The sequence below is a fragment of the Gorilla gorilla genome, chromosome 3 (assembly GCF_029281585.2).
Source record: "Gorilla gorilla gorilla isolate KB3781 chromosome 3, NHGRI_mGorGor1-v2.1_pri, whole genome shotgun sequence".
Classification (NCBI taxonomy): Eukaryota; Metazoa; Chordata; class Mammalia; order Primates; family Hominidae; genus Gorilla; species Gorilla gorilla.
This window is the reverse complement of record NC_073227.2, coordinates 61,985,098-62,005,931: the sequence shown is the minus strand read 5'-3', so window position 1 is coordinate 62,005,931 and position 20,834 is coordinate 61,985,098. Positions and strand designations below refer to the sequence as shown.

Genomic DNA, 20,834 nt, shown 5'->3' with positions numbered 1-20,834 from the left:
GGATATACAAAAGTGACACCTCTTAATTTACTGAGGAAATTTCAAGGACTTTCTGTACTTGCACAACACTAACACACAAAGTCAATGTTGTGATAATACACTTTCATGAAATCAAATTTGCAAAAAAATGCATAAAACAAATTAGAATGATCTAAATATCTTTACACAATATATATCCCCCCAGTATTGAGAATTAGGCAAAGATGAAATACATAGCATAGTAAATTGGTGCTATATGTGAAGAGGAAAAGGTTATATGAGATTAAATAATTTGGCAGGGAGGATTTGTTGTATTTTTTGCCTGAATTTTTATTTCTTCTGCATTCTTTGAAACACTCACCGCACTTATATTTGGAGAATGGTTATGGTCTACTAAATCTGTAAGTATATGCTGCCCATTTGAATATCTGGTTATTGCACAGCCACTGCAATTAAAAAATTCTCTGCCTTCGAAACACTGATAATAATGACCTTTAAGACTTCATATTTCACCATTAAGTAGTCTAGTAAATTTAACTTTAATAGCATTTTTTGTGAGAGAACAATTTCACTAGTCTCTTCTATTGTATTGTAAGAAATACAGTAAGAAGAAATAATATTGGGCTTCCCCAATACCAAATCTATATTATGGTTCTCCAGAGAGACAGAATCAATAGGATATATACAGAGATAAATAAAAGAGGACTTGATAAGGAACTTTACTCATGCAATTATTGTGGTTTTGAAGTCCCACAACAGGCCATCTGCGAGCTGGAGACCCTGGGATGTCAGTAACAGGGCTTTGTCCAAAAGATGGAGAACCTGAAGATCTGATCTCTAAGGCAGCAAAATAAAAGTCTGTCTCAGCTCTCAGAGAAACATCAAGTATCCTTATGTATTCATTTTCTCTGGGAGCCCAGTTGATTTGATGGTCCATGGCAACAATGAGGAGAGATCTATTCCACCTGGTCCATCCAGACTTACACACTAATCTGCTATGGAAACACTGCAGAATCACACCCAAAATAATATTTTACAAGGTTTCTAGATACCCTTAATCCAGCTGACACTTAAAATTAAGTCCATGATTCCAGCCTTTGTCAACTTGGCCACCATATTCATCTCCTTAAATCACACTTAATTTCCAAATAAAGACAGTAACAAGGTAGTAGTTTAATCTAACATGATGCAACTATCCTGCATACAACTGAAAACGCACTAATCTCTTACCTAGCATTTAGCATTCAAGGTTTTGACATTTGGGATTTTAATCTTTTGAGATTTAAGACATTAGGAATTTTAGACTTAAGACATTAGGAATTTTAGACTTTGGGAATATTTATCTATAGAGATTGTTTAAAATCTTTTGTGATTTCAGGATTATGGTATTTAGGATTGTATCCTTTAGGTTTATTATTGGCACTGGGTTCTAACCAGGTCAATTGACTCACAGAAATATCTTCAAGTACATTATCCTCTTCACCCATAAAGTTTATATAGTCTCATTTCATTTCTTTTTCCAATTACTTTTTTTCTTTTAGAGATGGAGTCTCACTCTGTTGCCCAGGCTGGAGGGCAGTGGCGTGATCTGGGCTCACTGAAACCTCTGCCTCCAGGGTTCAAACGATTCTCCTGCCTTAACCTCCCGAGCAGCTGGGATTACAGGTGCACACCACCACGCCCAGCTAATTTTTGTATTTTTAGTAGAGATGGGGTTTCACCATGTTAGTCAGGCTGGTCTCGAACTCCTGACCTTGTGATCCACCCGCCTTGGCCTCCCAAAGTGCTGGGATTACAGATGTGAGCCACCGCGCCTGGCTGAAGAGATCTTAATGACACAGAAATAAACTATTTTCTGAATCTCAAGCTTCTGAAATAGCTAAAAAAAAAAAAAACAAAAAACAAAAAAAAAACTATTTGACCAATAAAATTAAAAGCACCAGTGTTAACATTTCAACTAATACATAACAATTACAAAATTATGTTGGTTACTTGAAATATATCCCTTGTAAAAGCAGAAAAGGGAGAAAAGGTAAAAATAAGTGTTGTTACCATGACAAAATATCAGTTTTAAAGTTTTGAACAACAAAGCAGAATTTGCTGTCCTAAAATGATTATCAATAAGAAACAATAATAAATAAATCTGTTAATGTTATTGTACATAAATGATATTGCTCTTCTAAAAAACACAGTGTAGCTGCAATGTAGAGGAAAGTGCTTCAGAGTTAAAAGTCAGATATGGGAATTATTTTTCAAACTTTGCCAATGTATGATGTATGATATTGAATAAACTGGGTAACCTGGCCGAACACAAATTATCTAATTCATAAAATGAAGTCATCCTCAACATGATTTCTAATGACTCTTCTATGATTTCTAACCAATTTTTGAAAGTTTGTTTCTATTTAAAATCAGTGTTAGCTAAAAAGTTAAAACTGCACAATAGATAAAATCTGCACAAAGCTCTTCCTTGAGAAGATTATTGTACAAAGTAATATCTGTAAAAATATACTATGACTTTCTATGACCATATTAATAATTAATACACCAGATAGAGGTGGAAGGCTCTTTACTTAAGACTATGGTAAAATTAAATGGTTTCCTGTAGAGAAAATAAATCGGACTGAGATTTAATCTTTCTTTAAGAAAGCTAGGGAAAATGGTCTCATCTTGTGTGTACAAGATTCAAGTTACTTGTAAAATTAACATATGTATGGAAAAGGGGGGAAAAAAGAGGGAACAGAACTTTCTTCAAAGTCAATTTGAACTAAGCCATCTAACTTGATTGTCTTTTGAAAATTTATATGAATATTTACAAAAATGTTTTCTTTGAACAGTTTATACAAACTCACTACAAATCATTCAGTCTATCTTTAACTCAGCCCTGCCTGCTACACTCTCTTTAATTGCATGCTATTCTTTTATTAGGCAGTTGGCTCTGCCTTCTGTGTTCTCTGAATCATTCCTGGAGAGTTTCCAGATCATTCCACTCTGCCCTTCCCGAATCTGAGCTTTGCTATTGCAGTTGTTCCCCTCTTTGTGTTGGCACATGCTGCCCTTTATTTTGGGAGCTGAGGCCATGCCTATTTCTTCTTTTCCTTTCAGGGATTTCTTATCACAAAGAGATCCTTTACCAACATTGAAATAACTTAAAAAAAAAAAAAATCCCCTTGCTTGAGATCCTCACACATAGAAACAAAACTACACATTTCTTATGTACCTTGACTTCTAAATAGTTTGGTAAGTTGTGAGAGAATTATAGCCCAAAAAAGTTAAGATTCAATTTGAGAATCAAGAAGTAAGTTTATTTTTATTAAATTATATGTAGCTGTTTTTTTTTCATGGCAGTGAGGGGATCAAGGACAGTACATTTCTTTGTTTCATAGATATTCATGAAAACTTAAAATATACCAGTCAGATAAGAATGAAACAGTACAGAGTGAGGGTGCTGACATTTCTTCTCTATAATTTAAAAAATCAATAATATTATTTTTATTCATGTCTATATGCACATATCGAATAATTTTAGTAATATGATCTTGGATGTTTGATGTGTATTTTTCCCTAGAAGCAGAGAGATTGACTATCATTATATTGACTATCATCCTGCCTTATGATTCTGAGAATATTTTATTTTTATTTTGAAATATATTTTATGCCACAAGATTTGCATAGATCAATCTACATTTTAAAAAGTTATGCCTGTATTGAAGTACTCATCATTCACATAACAATAGCTAATGCTCGTGCGAGGCTTATGATGGCCGAGGCAATCTATGCAGTGCTTAACCACCTAACAACTCTATAAGGTATCTATTATTACAGATGCAGAAGCTAAATGTTAGACAGTTTGAACAACTTAACCAAAGTGATAACATTCAAAAAATGGCACAACTAGTCATGAAGAAGTCTAAGCTGTTAATCACTTCACAGTATCACCTTTTATGACCACACAAATATACACAGCTAAATACATATGCGGGTGTCCATTATTTATCATTATAGTTGAAATCATTCTATACAGAAGTATACATATACTATCAAGATATAATTGCATATAATATCAAGATATTGTGTTATATCAAGATATAATATAATTACAGGCTCACGCCTGTAATCCCAGCACTTTGGTAGGCTAAGGCAGGGAGATCACGAGGTCAAGGGATGGAGACCATCCTGGCCAACATGGTGAAGCCCCATCTCTACTAAAAATACAATAATTAGCTGGATGTGGTGGTGCGTGCCTGTAGTCCCAGCTACTCGGGAGGCTGAGGCAGGATAATCGCTTCAGCCTGCAAGACGGAGATTGCAGTGAGCCGAGATGGCGCCACTGTACTCCAGCCTAGCAACAGAGGGAGACTCCATCTAAAAAAAAAGAAAAAAAAAAGATATAATTGGTACTGCAAAATACAAAATAGATACACACATTTTTCAATGACAACTTTTAAAACCCAGGGATCCTTCACACAAAATGTCTTCCATGTGTGAGTATCTTTGTGTGTATGTGTGTGTGTGTGTGTGTGTGTGTGTGTGTGAGTGACTCCTTAGGAACTTAGGAACTTAGAAACATTAGTGATGCTTTTGACAAGTTTGCTCTTAATGAAATAGAAAAACATGATGCTTCTTGACAGGTACATAGGCTCATGTTTCTCTGACCTTCAATAACTCTAAACTAATATCATCAGTCACTTTTTCTGCAATTTCTACAACTCAACCATTCTGGGATTTACAGGTCCATGGTTAATAGTTAAACTCAGAGTTAGACAGTTTTCTTAAAGATTGATGAGGGCCCTCACAGGTTCATTATGTTTATTACATAAGGAAATTAAATCATACTGTACTAAACAGCACTTTACTGTAACAATGTATTTTGGTATTTGACATATTATGCCTTTTTATAAATAAGATTGTATTTTTTAAAATCTTAGGATTTACCTTACTTCATCTTGTTTTTAAAGAGCACAGCACAGTACCTTATGCATAGTATGGCCAACTTTCAATAAAGTTTAGTGAATAAATATATAAATGTCAACATAAAAATTATGCTTAAGACAATGTGGTAAAAATATATGAATTAAATGTAGTTTTATGTTAATAAATACAGTAGCTATCAGAATTGAATTAGAGTCTATGTGGGACCAGAATATTCCTATGATTTCATAAGGAAATAAAGATCCAGTCAAGACTAGTACTACCTAGATTCAACTGTGTCTGTCTCCTGGCAGAATGGACAAACAATAGAAAAATAAAAAATAATCATACACACGGAAGATAAAATCTCGGGTATGTTTTGTATATCCTGTCCTATTATAAGCTCAGAAATAGTGAACAAAGGCAAAATATTTGTTATAGAATATCAATTAATAAAAAACAATAGCATCTCAAAGACAGCATTTTGTTACCACTGTAGAACAATTTTTTCATACAAGATTATTCAATGGACAACAAAACAAGATATTTACATAGTTCCAAAGTATCTCCATGTAGTATAATTACTATTTACTGAGGAAAAAATGGGAATATCATTGAAACCTGGGGGCCACAACAATGACCACGTGATTTATGTTAATATTAACAAGCATAGGATAAACTGGTATCTTGTATTCTTTGATATAATCTGCTGAAAAAGATATAATATGAATTCTGTGTCATTCTTGTGAAAAATAAAGTTTACTCCAAATATAAGGAAATGTCAGACAGTAGACAGGCAACTGGACTAAATTCTCCAAAAATTGCAATGGATTAGACAAGTAAATAATAATTTTATATTAAGGGAGACTAAAGAAATGTTAATAATAATATTTATAATTAGATCCAGGGCCAAGCAGAAATTTCTGCAGTGCTGTTATAGAATGAATTTGAGGTCATCGAAGTAAGAATTAACTATATATTAAATAATGTCAGTGTAAAAATATTACTTTTATTATAGTTATGCTGAGTTACTTAGGAAGATACGGCCCTGATGTCCAGAACTAAATCTCAAATAGTTTGGGAATAAATAATATATTCATAAATGTCAAAAATTTGTTAGGGTTAAGGATATTAACCTGGGTAAAAGATACTCACTTTGCTTTCATTCTAACTCCTTTTTCAGCTTGTAATTATTTAAAAATAAGAGATATTTATTTTTACAAATGAAGAGACCCTCATATACAACATTCAAAAGGGATGAAAAGTAAATATGTAAGTAGAGAAGCCCGTAGTTTTCCATGTTTTTCTCATTTGCAATGATATCAAATGTAGGAATCTAGAATTTTACTTTCTAGATCCATGACACCTTGTGGCTAACCTTCAGAACAAGGAGTTTCACTGTAATGACATTAAATGACATATTGTCATCTGTGTAGTCTACACAGAAAGGGCACTCAATCAAGTCTGAAAAGGAATAATCACCATAAAATTATTATAAAATACATATTGCAATAACTATTTGACACCAGGAACTCTGAGAAAATGCCATAAAAATCATCACTGTTTTTCTCCTTATTTTAGTGTAATTTCTCATGACTTTTCTTTTCTTTGTAAATATTAGTGAATCTTCAGGATAATTATATTAATACAAGCACCCTAAAACTGAATTGCAAATATCATATAGGTCATTTGCTAAGTGACAGTGATAAATGTCAGTGTGCTTATTATATAACTCTAATTGATACAATACTATGTAATATATCTACACATATATATTTTTTCTTTAGTATTATTTTAACTTTATTCAAGTTGATATGCCCAACTAGTGTTATTTATATGACCTATTGTGTTGATAAATATTATCGTTATGCTTGTTAATTTCAAAGTCTCCAAGCTGAAAAAACACTGAAAATTAAATCAAAACTATTAAAGGTTAAATACTGATGAAAAAGAAATGGTTAGATACAGATGAAGAAAATGTGTATATATCCATATATTAAAATATTCAACTGTATCAAACTACATATGAAAAATGATTTCTTAGTAATACAAGTTAACAGAAAATTATCTACTATAAAGTAATTTATCTTTTGTTCAATATGTATAGGACCATACTTTGCTTGGAAAGAGCTAACCCTTACATTAGAGCATGTGGTCCTGTATATCTGTATGTAGCTGAACATATCTGAGAGTCTGAGGATTTCTCTTCTTCATTCTTTCAATACATTTACCCCCATTCCTTTCTCTCAACTGTTGACTTTTTTTGATATTTCAATAAGAAAATATAGGCAATCATAAGAAAATTTTCATCTATCTATCAACCTGATATTGTGTTTATATAGTCCTTCTATGTACTTATACTGCATAGATGGACTGTTTTCCCACCTAAAGTCAGAGCCCACTCTGACCTAAGACACCACTATCTCTCATTTGAATATGGCAATAACGTTCAAACTGCCATCCCTGCTCTCATCTTACTCCCTGAAAGCCAGTTTTTATAGAAACCAAACTGATCTTATCGCCCTGAGAAGTAAGCACCAAGATTATATTATACACTACAGAATCTTCTCTTGCTAGAACTGCAATCTTCTCATGTGTCTTCCCACTCTTCTCAATTGTTCTGCTCCATCACTCTGGCCTAGCTGTTTCTAAAACACATCAAGCTTTTCCTCTCAGGTTTGCACTTTGTTTTCACCCTTCTTGGACGGCAGTTACTCCGATTTTTGGAAGATTACACTTTTTTTCAGGTCTCTGTTAAATATAAGATATACAAACAATGCTTTTGCGAGGAGCGGCCAGCAGTGGGCCGAGTGAAATGAGTCAGTCCCGTTTCCCCGCCTTGAAGAAGGGTCAAGGTCAAGGGAACAATTGTGTGTCATCTCTCCTTCCACAGGTAAAAGAAGACACATAGGAGACTAATCCGTCTCTGTCGACATATGCCCGCAATTCTGTCTTTATTCTTTTTTATTTATTTTTAGCACATATCGCCATTTGACACTCTGAATATGCTTTTATTTGTTTATTTGTTTTCTTATCCCCACTCCCAGTGGAAGATGAGCTTTACAGAGTAGGGATTAGTCTATTTTACTGTTGTATCTTCAACACCAAAAATAACTGCCTGGCATGTGATAGGTATGTGAGAAATATTTATTGAATGTTTTTGAATGAATTAAGTATGAAGCCAAGCAGACAGTTTAAATGTGCTGCAGTTCATTGTAGCTGAAAATAGTCTTAAGATTTAGTTGTTGAAAATATCAGAATCATAAAGGACAAAAAGACACAGTAACATATCTATTCTTTATATCAAGAAAAACTCTCTAGACCAGAAGCTACTCCTGTCATACCTCTGATCATGTTTTCAAAAGAGTTTCCTAAGATTTTTCGTTGTTGATCCTTCAGACAGACTATATCATTCAAGATTTAGAGAAGAACATAGAAGTACTAGTATTTTTTGGCTGTCAATCTGAACAGATATCTTGAATTATTAATAAAATGAGTGAGAAAGAGCATGAATATAGAAGATGATGGTTTTCAGAACAGGCAAACAGCAACTAGTTAGTGCATTTAGCAGCTGTTTACATTTTTTAAACTTATCTTTCACAATTCTAAAAAATTGTTTATAGTAATAATAAAATAGTTTCTTCAATCACATTATGCATAGATAATGCAATGCATTATCTCTTATAGCCTCCCTCATTTTTCATTAATCCACGTGATAATTATATAGCAGTAATTTCCTCAAATTTCTAAATATTTATCTTTCTCTCTCATTAAAATCAACCTTCATAACTCTTAAGAATTTCATACTGTCCATATTAATTTTTATTGGATTGACAAATCTAAGTAATCTACTCATCCAATTACTCCGACAAAGAATAATACTGAAGGGAACATTGACATAAAAACACAGAATTCACATAGAATGGAAAGTAAATACACTATTAGATATAAGAATTTACACATGATGGTATGAAGCTCTTTCCCTAACACTAAAAAATGATTTCTTATATTTTGTAGATGTCAATATTATATTTTTAGAGTTAAAAACTAATAATAATGGCTGGATCAGAAGACTGAGATTTGGAGTTTTCACTTTAATATTGCTTTCCCTTATGTACTCAGCTAATACTGGTTTTATGATGTATACTGATATTATGTTACATAAAGTGGTTTTCCATCAGGAAAACAACATATTGATCAAACATGCATGCTGCTCAAAATTACATATTGGTATTACACTACTTTTCAGTTCAACTTCTAAAAATTTATCTCATTTTTAAAATAAATTTTTAGATAACTAAAGTATTTAATGGTCATTTATAATACTTTTCAAATATATAAATTATGTGTCTGAAGAGAATCCAGGAAAGGATACTTCAAAGTCATGGTATCCTGCTCTTCTGGTTCAAATTTGATTAAGAAAAAAATAAAGTTTCTTTTTCAAAATTTTGCTTAATCATTAAACTTGGTTATACACTCTATTTCAGTGAATATATTTTGAAAAATTGAAATAAATATTTTTTCTGCTTTTCTGCTTAATAATTACATAAAATTTGGAGACTGAATCTCAGATTGAAACAAATAAGTTGACTCTTTAATTGGTTCTTTGTTGCTGTCATTAGTCATAATCTTGAACTATTTGTGGCAGGTCATGTGCATTTTTGAAGGTTCCATTGGAGGAAAAGCTCCAAGAGCACTTTTGTTTTTATTATGTCATCGTTTTACCAAATGCCTGTCATGTGCTATGAGATAATGCTTGTTTAATATGAAATAAGAATAGTTATGCTCTTGTTTCTAATTATGCTAATACAATTTCAAAATATATTTTAGAGAGCTTATAGATTTGTACACATGTCACTGAGGTATACCAATGCTAGAAACCAAAAAACAAATAAAATTGCCATATTTTTTGTAGTGACATTTTATATACTCCTGATAATCTTACTTTCTCCTCAAAACAGTCATGTGTAATTGGTTCTAATCTTCATTAATTAGAACTGGATACTGGAAAACAATGTGATTAAGCACACCAGGCTTGACCCTTGGTCTTCTGAGGACAATTCAATGACTGCCTGATAAAAAGTATTTCAATCCAATAACTTTGTTAAACAGTAGAAGTAAGAAGAGAAGTGAAAATACACTTTTTAAAGGCAAAATGAAGGTTTCCCTATATGGTGGAAGATGTATGTTAAGATTTAACCCTATCAGGCACCAATCTTTGTGCATCTGCATGTTTTTATAGTTTTAATAGATATTGTGTTTGTGTATGTATGCATGCATATATATATGAAAATGTATATATTTGAACATGTGATTATATATGCCAGTTTCATCAATTTTATTTCTGAAATATATTATGAAAATAAAATAGTGTATATAATGTAGCTTTAAAGTTTGAAGAATGTTAATAAAATAAAACAAGTATCACGACATAGTATTAAAAGATAACATTAAAAGTCCTGACTGTGCCCGTACATAAAAGCATACTTTTTGCTCCTTCAGTTAATAATTTTTCTTAGTTTTTGATTATTTACCCTAAAACAATTATTTTATGGAGGTTTGAGGGCCTCTTTTTGATATATATCTAAATAGTTCTTCTACTTCACTGATTTGCCTATTCTCCAAATATTCTATTTTTGAGAATCAGATGTATTCATGCATGTTATCATAAGTGATTACAATAAAAGAAAATATTCACCAATTATCAGACCTAACATGCCAGACTATATCATCTCATTTAAAATTTATGTAATTGTGGTTAGACGTTTAATTTTTTATTGTATGTCAGTCAGGGTTTTTTAAAATTTCTGGTTTTTGTCTGTTGCTTTTACCAACAATTCTGCAGTAAAAAGTTATATGCATCACCCTTGGTATCCACATTAAGTATTCCATTACATTGAACTCCTAGAAATACAGTGACTGTCACAAGTGCAGGTGTGTTGTGTTGTACTGGATAATGAAAATATTTTCTCAAAGTTATTCCGTAAATTTAAAATTTCAGAAGTGTCTACCATTTTCATTGCCCCAGAAACTTTTCAGCACTTGATATTGTTAAGCAATTTCTCATTTTTTTTCAACACGATATGTGTAAATGTTTTCTCACTCTGATTTTAATTTTCATTTCCTATTATTGAAGTTTTTCAAGTTTACATAAATTCCATGGTATATTTATTTCCATTTAGTTAAATGAGTTCAAGATTTTTGTTTGTAATTTTCTATCAGATTGTTTGCTCCTTCAAATAATTTGTACAGCCTCTTTACTGTTTCTGTAAATATTTATTGATCATATATATTGATAATATAGTCACCAAACTTTTGACTTGTTATTTATCCTTTTTTATGATGTACTTAATTAAAAAAAACTTACTTTTAATGGAGTCTAAATTTTCAAACTTTTTTCGGTGCCTAACTACTTTTGAATCTTAAAAAAAAATTGTATTTTCAGAACTAATAAAGCTTTTCCTCAATATTTTAAAGGTTTTCAAATTGGGTCTTCCAAATGTAACCTCAAAATTCATTAGTAATTTGTTCATTAATGTTATAATCCAGGTTTTATATATTTTTTTCTACATGGATAACAAATGGATCCAGCACCATTTACTTAATACTCAACCATTTCCTGCTAATATGCAATGTCAGCTTTGTATATACAAGGTTTCCATATAAATGGTGATCTGATTGTTGTTTTTTATATATTACAATTAATGAATTGCCCATTCCAGTACCATTTCTAAAGGAATTTTATTGCTGCAGCTTTACAAAAAGCCATGACATTAAGAAGGAGAAATAAATCCTTCTTCATTGTTCTGTAGGTTTAGCTTTTATATGTTTGACTCCTTACTCTTTTTTACTAATTTTAGAAATTATGCTATCAAATTTCCTGAAAAAAGTATAGAAAATTGATTATTCTTATAAATTGAAGAAAACATTTTAATTTTTAATAATTTTTTATGATTCATATTTTTTCTCTGAATTATCTTCAAATTATATTGTTAGACCTTATATTGCTTTTCTTTTATGTTTTGCTTGTTAGAAATTATATCTTAATTTTAAAAAGAAGTGGTGATACAAAACATTGTAGCTTTATTTTTTCTGAATTGATATTAATGATATGTTTCTAAATACTATTTTATTTTTATTTCACAAGGGTTTTTCTAAATTATATATATATGTATTCATATTTATTTTTGTGACAAAGTCTCACTTTGTCATTCAGGCTGGAGTGCAGAGGAGTGATTTTGGCTCACTGTAGTTTTGACCTCCCTGGATTAGGTGATCCTCCCACCTCGGCCTCCTGTAACTGGGACAGTAGGCACTCACCACCACCACATCTGGCTAATTTTTGTACTTTTGTAAAGGTGAGGTTTCACCATGTTGCCCAGACTGGTCTCAAACTCCTGGGCTCAAGTGATCCACCCACCTCAACCTCCCAAAGTTCCGAGATTACATGCATGAGCCACTGTGCATGCATGCAATTAAAATTTTGTCAATTTTTAATTGACAAATAATAATTATGTATATATATAAGATTGTAAAAAGAATTAAAGGTAATTATTGGTGAGGATTCAGTTTGGATACTTTCAATTGACCATTCTTTCAGTAGAACAATCTTGATTTCAACTTGGTTGAAGTGACTGTCAAACACATCTATTGAGTTAGTATTTTTTAGATGCACTATATTTTAGTTCAGAATATTTAATAGATTGTTATAGTTGCAAACTCATAAAATGTCATGTAAATTCTTTTACCCTTTTTTAAAGAATTTATTTTACTAAATGAATCATTTATTTCAAAAAGACTTAAATATTTGGATATACTCTATAATATCTGGATTTCTTCTAATTTCAATATTTAGATGACACATGGTGTGGTTTGGCTCTGTTTCCCAACCCAAATCTCATGTTGAATTGTAACCCCCAATGTTGGAGGTAGAGCCAAATGGGAGGTGATTGGATCATGGGTGCAGATTTCCCCCTGGCTCTTCTCATAATAGTGAGTAAGTTCTCACAATATCTTGTTGTTTAAAAGTTTGTGGCACCTCCCCATCATGCTCTTCCTCCTTCTTTGGCCGTGTAAAACATGCCTTCTTCTCCTTGTTCCGTCTTCTGTCATGATTGTAAGCTTCCTGAGGCCTCCTAAGCCATGCTTCCTGTACAGCCTGCAGAACTGTGGTCAATTAAACCCCTATTCTTTATAAATTACCCAGTCTCAGGCAGTCCTTTATAACAATGTGAGAATGGACTAATAGGAAAAATTGGTACCAGGAGTGGGGCATTGCTATGAAGATACCTGAAAATGTGGAAGTAACTTTGGAACCAGTCAACTGGCAGAGGTTGGAAAATTGTGGATGGCTCAGAAGAAGACAGGAAGATGAAGGAAAGTTTGGAACTTCCTAGAGACTTGTTGAATTGCTTTGACCAAAATGCTAATCATAATACAGGCAATGAAGTCCAGCCTGAGTGGTCTCAGATGGAGGGGAACTTATTGGGAACTGAAGCAAAGGTCTCTTTTGTTATGCATTAGCAAAGAGGTTGGAGGCCTAGAAATCTGTGAAACTTTGAACTTGAGGGAGATGATTTATGGTATCTGGTGGAAGAAATTTCTAAGCAGCAAAGCATTCAAGAAGTTACCTGGCTGCTTCTAAAAGCATTTGCTCATATGCGTGAGAAAAGAGATTATTTGAAACTGGAAGCTATATTTTTAAAAGGAAAGAAGATCATGAAAGTTTGGAAAATTTGGAGTCTGACCATGTGGTAGAAAAGAAAAGCGCATTTTCAGGGAAATAATTCAAGCCAGCTACAGAAAGTTGCATAGGACAAGCCAAATGTTAATAGTAAAGTCAATGGGGAAAATGCCTTGAAGTCATTTCAGAGACCTTTGTGGTAGCCCCTCTGATCACAGGCCCTAGGAAAGAAGAATGGTTTAATGGGCAGGGCCAAGGCCCCTCTCCCCTGTATAACCTTGGGACACTGCTCTCTGCATCCCAACTTCTCCAGCTCCAGCTATGGCTATAAGGGCCCCAGGTACATCTCAGGCTGCTGCTCCAGAGGGTGCAATCCCCCATAAGCCTTGGCAGCTTCCACACTGTGTTAAGCCTGTGGGTGTGCAGAGGACAACAGTTGAGACTTGGGAGCCTCTGCCCAGATTCTAAAGGATATACAGAAACACCTGAATGTCCTGTTAGAAGTCTACTTCAGGGGTAGAGCCCTCATGGAGAAACTCTACTAAGGCAATGCAGAGTGGAAATGTGGGGTTGGAGCCCCCACACAGAGTCCCCACTGAGACACTGCCTGGTGGAGTTCTGAGAAGAAAGCCACTGTCCTCTGGACCCCAGAATAATACATCCACCAACGGTTTGCACCATGCACCTAGAAAAGCCACAGTCACTAAACATCAGACTGTGAAAGCAGCCATAGGGACTATATCCTGTAGAGCCACAGTGGCAGGGCTACCCAAGGCCTTGGGAGCCCACCCCTTGCATCAGTGTTGCCTGGATATGAGACATAGAGTCAAAGTCAAAGGATATTATTTTGGAGCTTTCAGATGTAATGACTGCCCTGTTGCGTTTCAGACTTGTTTGGGGCTTGCAACTCCTTTGTTTTGGCTGATTCCTCCCTTTTGGAAAGAGAGTATGTATTCAATGCCTGTACTCCCATTGTATGTTGGAAGTAACTAACTTGTCTTTGACAATACAGTCTCATAGGTGGAAGGGACTAGCTTTGTCTCAAATGAGACTTTGGATTTGGGACTTTTGAGTTAATATTGAAATGAATTAAGACTTTTCAGGACTGTTGAGAAGGGATGATTGCTATTTTGAAATGTGAGAAGGACATAGGATTTGGGAGGGACCAGGGGTAAAATAATATGGTTTGGCAATGTGTCCTCACACAAATCTCAAATTGAATTTTAATCCCCAGTGTTTGAGGTAAGGCTAGGTGGAAGTTGATTGGATCATGGCAATCACCAAGAACAGCAAAGAGTTCCCCGTTGCTGTTCTTGTGATAGTGAGTGAGTTCTCATGAGATCTGGTGGTTTACAAGAGTGTGGCACCTTTCCCCTCATCCCCTTCTGCTTCTCCAGTCATGTAAGATGTGCCTGCTTCCCATTCACCTTCTGCCATAATTGTAAGTTTTCTGAGGCTTCTCCAGCCATGCTTTCCGTACAGACTGTGGAACTGTGAGTAAATTAAACCTCTTTTCTCTGTAAGTTAGCTGGTCTCAGGTAGTTCTTTATAGTAATTTGAGAATGGACTATTATAACACATAAGTCTCTTCATGTTTTACATAGTATTACTTTTCTCTACAAAATAAACCTTTATTGTGATAGTTTTGTACCATTTTCAGCTTCAGAATTTGCACTCTGAACAGCCTCATGTTCAAATTTGCCACCGTAGCTCATGGTTCCATGCAGATTTCTGCTAGACTCCCTTCCCACCAAAACTAGTCTTCTGCCTGGAAAAAGCTGAAGTACTCACATTCTTGGCCCAACTAAGATCCAGAAAAAAGTCCAAGACAAAGGAAATAAAAGTCATTACTTCAACTTTGAGAGTTTCTCCTCTCTTTGCAAATGTATGCATTTGATTCCTCCTCATTTCTTCTATAAAACTGTGATGTCTTTGAAGACAAAATACCTACATTTTAAATTAGTTTCCTGATTATTCTAAGTGTAAGAGTTAGTCTGACACAAAATACACTATACTATCCCAAAGAAGAAATCTCAAATATGATTTTTTAAGAATAAAGTAAGTAGAGTTTGAGAATGGAGAAGCTGCTGCAACAGGGCCCATGGCGGACACCCAGGACAACTTGCCCAATGACATTAACGTGTCTAACCTCGACTGCCATGAGGCCTTCTGCCTGCTGTCACCCACAGAGTGCCTCTTCTATCCCCACCACCTGTCCCGTGCCCCCTGGTATAGAGGCCTGGCTGGGCTGCTACAGACCTCCCCTGAGGCCCCTACATCTATCCTCTGCTCAGCTACCTCTTCTGTGCCCCAGGACCCCGACCAGCTGTGCCAGCATGCCCTGGCCAAGGGCCTTACCGAGAAGAAGTATGAAGAGAAGTTGAAACAGGTGATCCTAGGAGTGAGGCTGACCAGGGGCCTCTGGCAGACCTGCAGGGAGCTTATGCTCTCTCTGGAGTTAAGGCTTCGACACTTCAGGCTAGGGAAGGAGGGAATCACCACCTATTTCTCTGGGAATTGTACCATGGAAGATGCTAAACTGGCCTAAGACTTTCTGGACTCACAGAACCTCAGATCCTACAACACCTGGCTCTTCAAAGAGGTCAACGGAGAAGGGAAGCCCGACTATGAGGTGTGGCTGACTTCTGTGCTCCGCACAGAGCCTTCCCTGCACTCCGAGGTGACTTCCAGGCTGAAGAGCTACGAATTCCGGGGAAGCCGTTTCCAGATGACCCAGGGGGACTAAGTGTTCATCCTCCAGAAGGCAGTGGAGCAGATGTAGAAAGCCAAGGCATATGCAGCCAACAGCTACCAGGGACAGATGCTGGCCCAGTATACACAGTGCTTCACCCAGGGCTCCATCGAGGCCCACAATAGGGGCTCCTGTTTCTGGAGCCAGGACAAAAGCCCCATCGTGGAGAGTTACAGCAGGTTCATTGCGAGCTGTAACCCTTTGGTTCCCGAGGACAATTTGAAGGTTTCGTAGCTGTAGTGAACAAGGCCGTGAGCGTCAAGTTTGAGCGGCTGGTGGCGAGCGCAGAGCAGCTGCTGAAGGAGCTGCCCTGACCCCAAGTCTTTGAGAAGGACAAGTTCCTCACCCCTGACTTCACCTCCCAGGATGTTCTCGACTTCGCTGGTGCTGGCATCCCTGCTGGCATCAACATCCCCAACTACGATGACCTGAGGTAAATCTAAGGCTTTAAAAATGTGTTGCTTGTGAACGTGCTGGCTGTGGCCTACGCCATGCAGCAGGATAAGCTCACCTTCCTGGAGGAGAATGACAAGGACCTATACATCCTCTGGAGGGGGCCCTCCTTCAATGTACAGATGGGCCTGAACGAGCTGTTGGGCCATGGCAGTGGCAAGCTCTTCCTGCAGGATGAAAAAGGAGCATTCGACTTTGACCAGGAGACAGTGATCAACCCAGAGACTGGAGAGCAGATTCAGAGCTAGTAGCCAAGCAGGGAGACCTGGGACAGCAAGTTCAGCACCATCGACTCCAGCTACGAAGAGTGCCAGACTGAGAGCATGGGTCTCTTCCTCTGTTTCCCCTGCAAGTGCTGGAGATCTTTGGCTTCCAGGGGGCTGATGTGGAGGACGCGAGCTACGTGGACTGGCTCCACATGGTTCATACGGGCTGGGCTACTTGCTCTGGAGTTCTACACACCTGAGGCCTCCAACTGGTAACAGGCCAATATGCAGGCCCGGTTTCTGATTCTGAGAGACAAGTCTTTGTCTTGTCTTGTCTTGGGTGACAAGTCTTTGGGTGATTCTGAGAAGAGTGGCATGACCTGAATTAATAATATAATGTTGGCTATTCTATTGAAGATAGACTGAAGAGTGGACATAGAAATAGTGAGACCAGTTAGGAGGTTGCTTCTGTGTTCCAGGCAAAACATGATCAATTTATACTGGACAGTAGCGGTGGGGATTGTGTGATGTGAAACTCCTGAGCAAAAGTAAACAGGAGGCTAGTGAGGGACTCATTACCATCACTCCCACCACAGGCTCTGATGGGCACCTGGATGCCAGAGTCCGCCTCGACTGCAGCAAGATCCGGTCTGTGGGCAAGCCTGCCCTAGAGGGCTTCCTGCGGAGACTTCAGGTGCTGAATGAAGTCCACAGGGGGATGTGGCCGGAGAGTGGGCCATGTACAAGCGGTATGAGGCCCCTTGAGTGCTTCCTCACCCTCAGAGACAAGGTACGTCTGCGTAAGGAATCTCAGAAGCTCATCGTTCAGCCCAACACTTGCCTTGAAGGCTCAGACGTGCAGCTTCTGGAATTCGAGGCCTCAGCTGCTGGCATCATCGGATCCTTCTCTGAGCATTTCCCAGAGGATGGACCCGAGTTGGAGGAGGTACTCACACAGCTGGCCACAGCCGATGCCCGATTCTGGAAGGGCCCCTGAAGCCCCACCTGGCCAGGCATGAGGAAGATGTATGGGGCCTCTCCCCCAACTCCATCAAACTAAGGCTTCAAGTGGCCCTCCATTCGCGGGTATATTTAGGGGCTAGGGGAGGGGGAGGGGCAGGAGCTTGGACGTTGGTACTACCTCAGCTGAGGGTGGTGACACTAACCCCTTCCATTTGTCAGCACTTTCCAACTTTCCAAGTGCTTCCGCTCTGTGATCGCATTTCATCTGCACTGCCATACGTGGAGTGAGCAAGACAGGGTCCACCAGCCCGCCTACCAGATGAGGAAATGGCAGTTCTGAGAAGTCACTGGTCTAAATCCTGCAGGTGGCTCGTGACAGCTAGGGTTCAAAATGTTCTCACCAAATCCAATGCTCCTCACATATTAATTTTATAACCAGGCAAATAAATATTAGAGATAACCATCAAATAAATAAATAAGCTAAATAATTTTGACTGATTTATTCCATTTACATTTATGACATTTCTCATATATCAACATCTTATATATGGATTGATTTCACTTATTTTATATTTTATTTACCCATTCTATCATTAACAACTTTACTGGTTTATTTGTACCCCATTCTTTGGATATTTTAAAAAATATTTTATTTGGCCGGGCGCAGCGGCTCACGCCTGTAATCCCAGCACTCTGGGAGGCCAAGGCGGGTGGATCACGAGGTCAGGAGATCGAGACCATCCTGGCTAACATGGTGAAACCCTGTCTCTACTAAAAAAATACAAAACAATTAGCCGGGCGTGGTGGCGGGCGCTGCTCGGGAGGCTGAGGCAGGAGAATGGCATGAACCCGGGAGGCGCAGCTTTCAGTGAGCCGAGATCGCGCCACTGCATTCCAGCTTGGGCGACAGAGCGAGACTCCGTCTCAAAGTGGCCATTATTTGGTATATTTTTCTTCAGTTCTGAAACAATATAATAGACTTGCAGAAATTATCTAAGTTTTCAAACATTTACTGTTTCCTTGGATCATTTTTTCTCAGATTTATTAGATTATTTTTGCTCATTTCTTGAATAAATCCTTTAGTTTTCTGCAGAGGTACCCTGCTTAAACTAACCCTGTAGGTTATATATTGCATATATTGTTTATATAAGAAACATTTTACCTTATTCTTCTTAAAAGAATTATGTTGTGATTGCAATTAAAATTAAGTTATTTAGGCTGGGCGCAGTGGCTCACACCCGTAATCCCTGCACTTTGGGAGGCCAAGGCAGGGGGGATCACAAGGTCAGGAGTTCGACACCATCCTGGCCAATATGGTGAAACCCTGTCTCTACTAAAAATACAAAAATTAGCCAGGCATGGTGGCGGGTGCCTGTAGTCCCAGATACTCGGGAGGCTGAGGCAGGAGAGTAGATTGACCCTGGGAGGCAGAGTTTGCAGTGAGCTGAGATCGCGCCACTGCACTCCAGCCTGGGTGACAGAGCAAGACTCTATCTCAAAAAAATAAAAAATAAAATTAAGTTGTTTGAAGATAGTACTTTGCTGTTCCTGCTTCCATTATTTCTATTAAGCTATAAATTGACCATCTATTTTCATTTTTCTCAAAGTAATTTTTTTCTTTTTTCTTTTTTTTTTTTTTTAGACAGGGTCTCACTCTGTTACCCAGACTGGAGTGCAGTGGCATGATCTCGGCTCACCATAACCTCTGCCTCCCAGGCTTAAGCTATTCTCCAGCCTCAGCCTCCTGAGTGGCTGGGATTATAGGCAAGCACCACTACCACCTGGCTAATTTTTGTATTTTTAGTAGAGATGGGGTTTCACCATGTTGGCCAGGCTGGTCTTGAACTCCTGACCTCAAATGATCCACCTATCTAGGTCTCCGAAAGTGTTGGGATTACAGGCGTGAGCCAGTGTGCCCAGCCCCAATTTTTGTCTATTCTTTCTCCTCTCTCGCTTTTCACCTTTCAAGATGCTTTAAAGATTTTCTCTTTACCTTTGGTTTTTGAAGTTACATTAGGATATATCTGGCTGCAAATTTCACTTATCATTCTTGGGATTCACTGAATTAATAGAACGTAAAAATTGATTTCATTCAATCATGTGTAAGACGGCCATTTTCTCCTTCAAATATTCATCTTTAAGGGTTAAATTTCTTTGGATATAATGACCATTTTTAATATACAATTATAGTTTAGGTTCATTTGAGCAAATTTTAGAATATAAGAAGTTCAACCATCACTTTTCTTTTTTTTCTGTTTTTGTGAGACGGAGTTTCGCTCTTGTTGCTCAAGCTAGAGTGCAATGGCACAATCTTGGCTCACTGCAACCTCCATCTCTCAGGTTGAAGCAATTCTCCTGCCTCAGCTTCCCAAGTAGCTGGGATTACAGGTGCACGCCACCACACTCGGCTAATTTTTTGTACTTTTTAGTAGAAATGGAGTTTCACCATGTTAGCCAGGCTGATCTCAAACTCCTGATCTCAGATGATCTGCCCACCTCGGCCTCCCAAAGTACTGGGATTACAAGCATGAACCACCATGCCTGGCCTCAACCATCACTTTTAACCACAATTCCAAAAACTGATTACTGCTAAGATTTCAGTATATGCAATTGTTTATTTTATTTATGGCAATTTAATACAAAAATATTTTAGGCTATACATATAAAAATATATTTTAGGCTATATATTGACTAATAGTAAATAAATGTGATTTTACAATAAAACTGTGGTGATCCCATAGTATTATATCTAAAATCCTATTTAATCAAGTATCTTTTACATCCTTAAATCATTTCCAGCTACCCACTTTAATACTTCATTATTAAGATGTGATAATGATTAAAAGAGGCAAAAAATTCTTGCCCTCATAGAGCTTACAATCTATTT

General features: G+C 36.9%; 1 pseudogene; it reads left to right on the top strand.

The window, feature by feature from the left end:
* The first annotated feature begins 15,674 nt into the window (after positions 1-15,674).
* Positions 15,675-18,003, top strand: LOC101151782 (dipeptidyl peptidase 3-like; annotated as a pseudogene).
* The last annotated feature ends 2,831 nt before the right edge of the window (positions 18,004-20,834 follow it).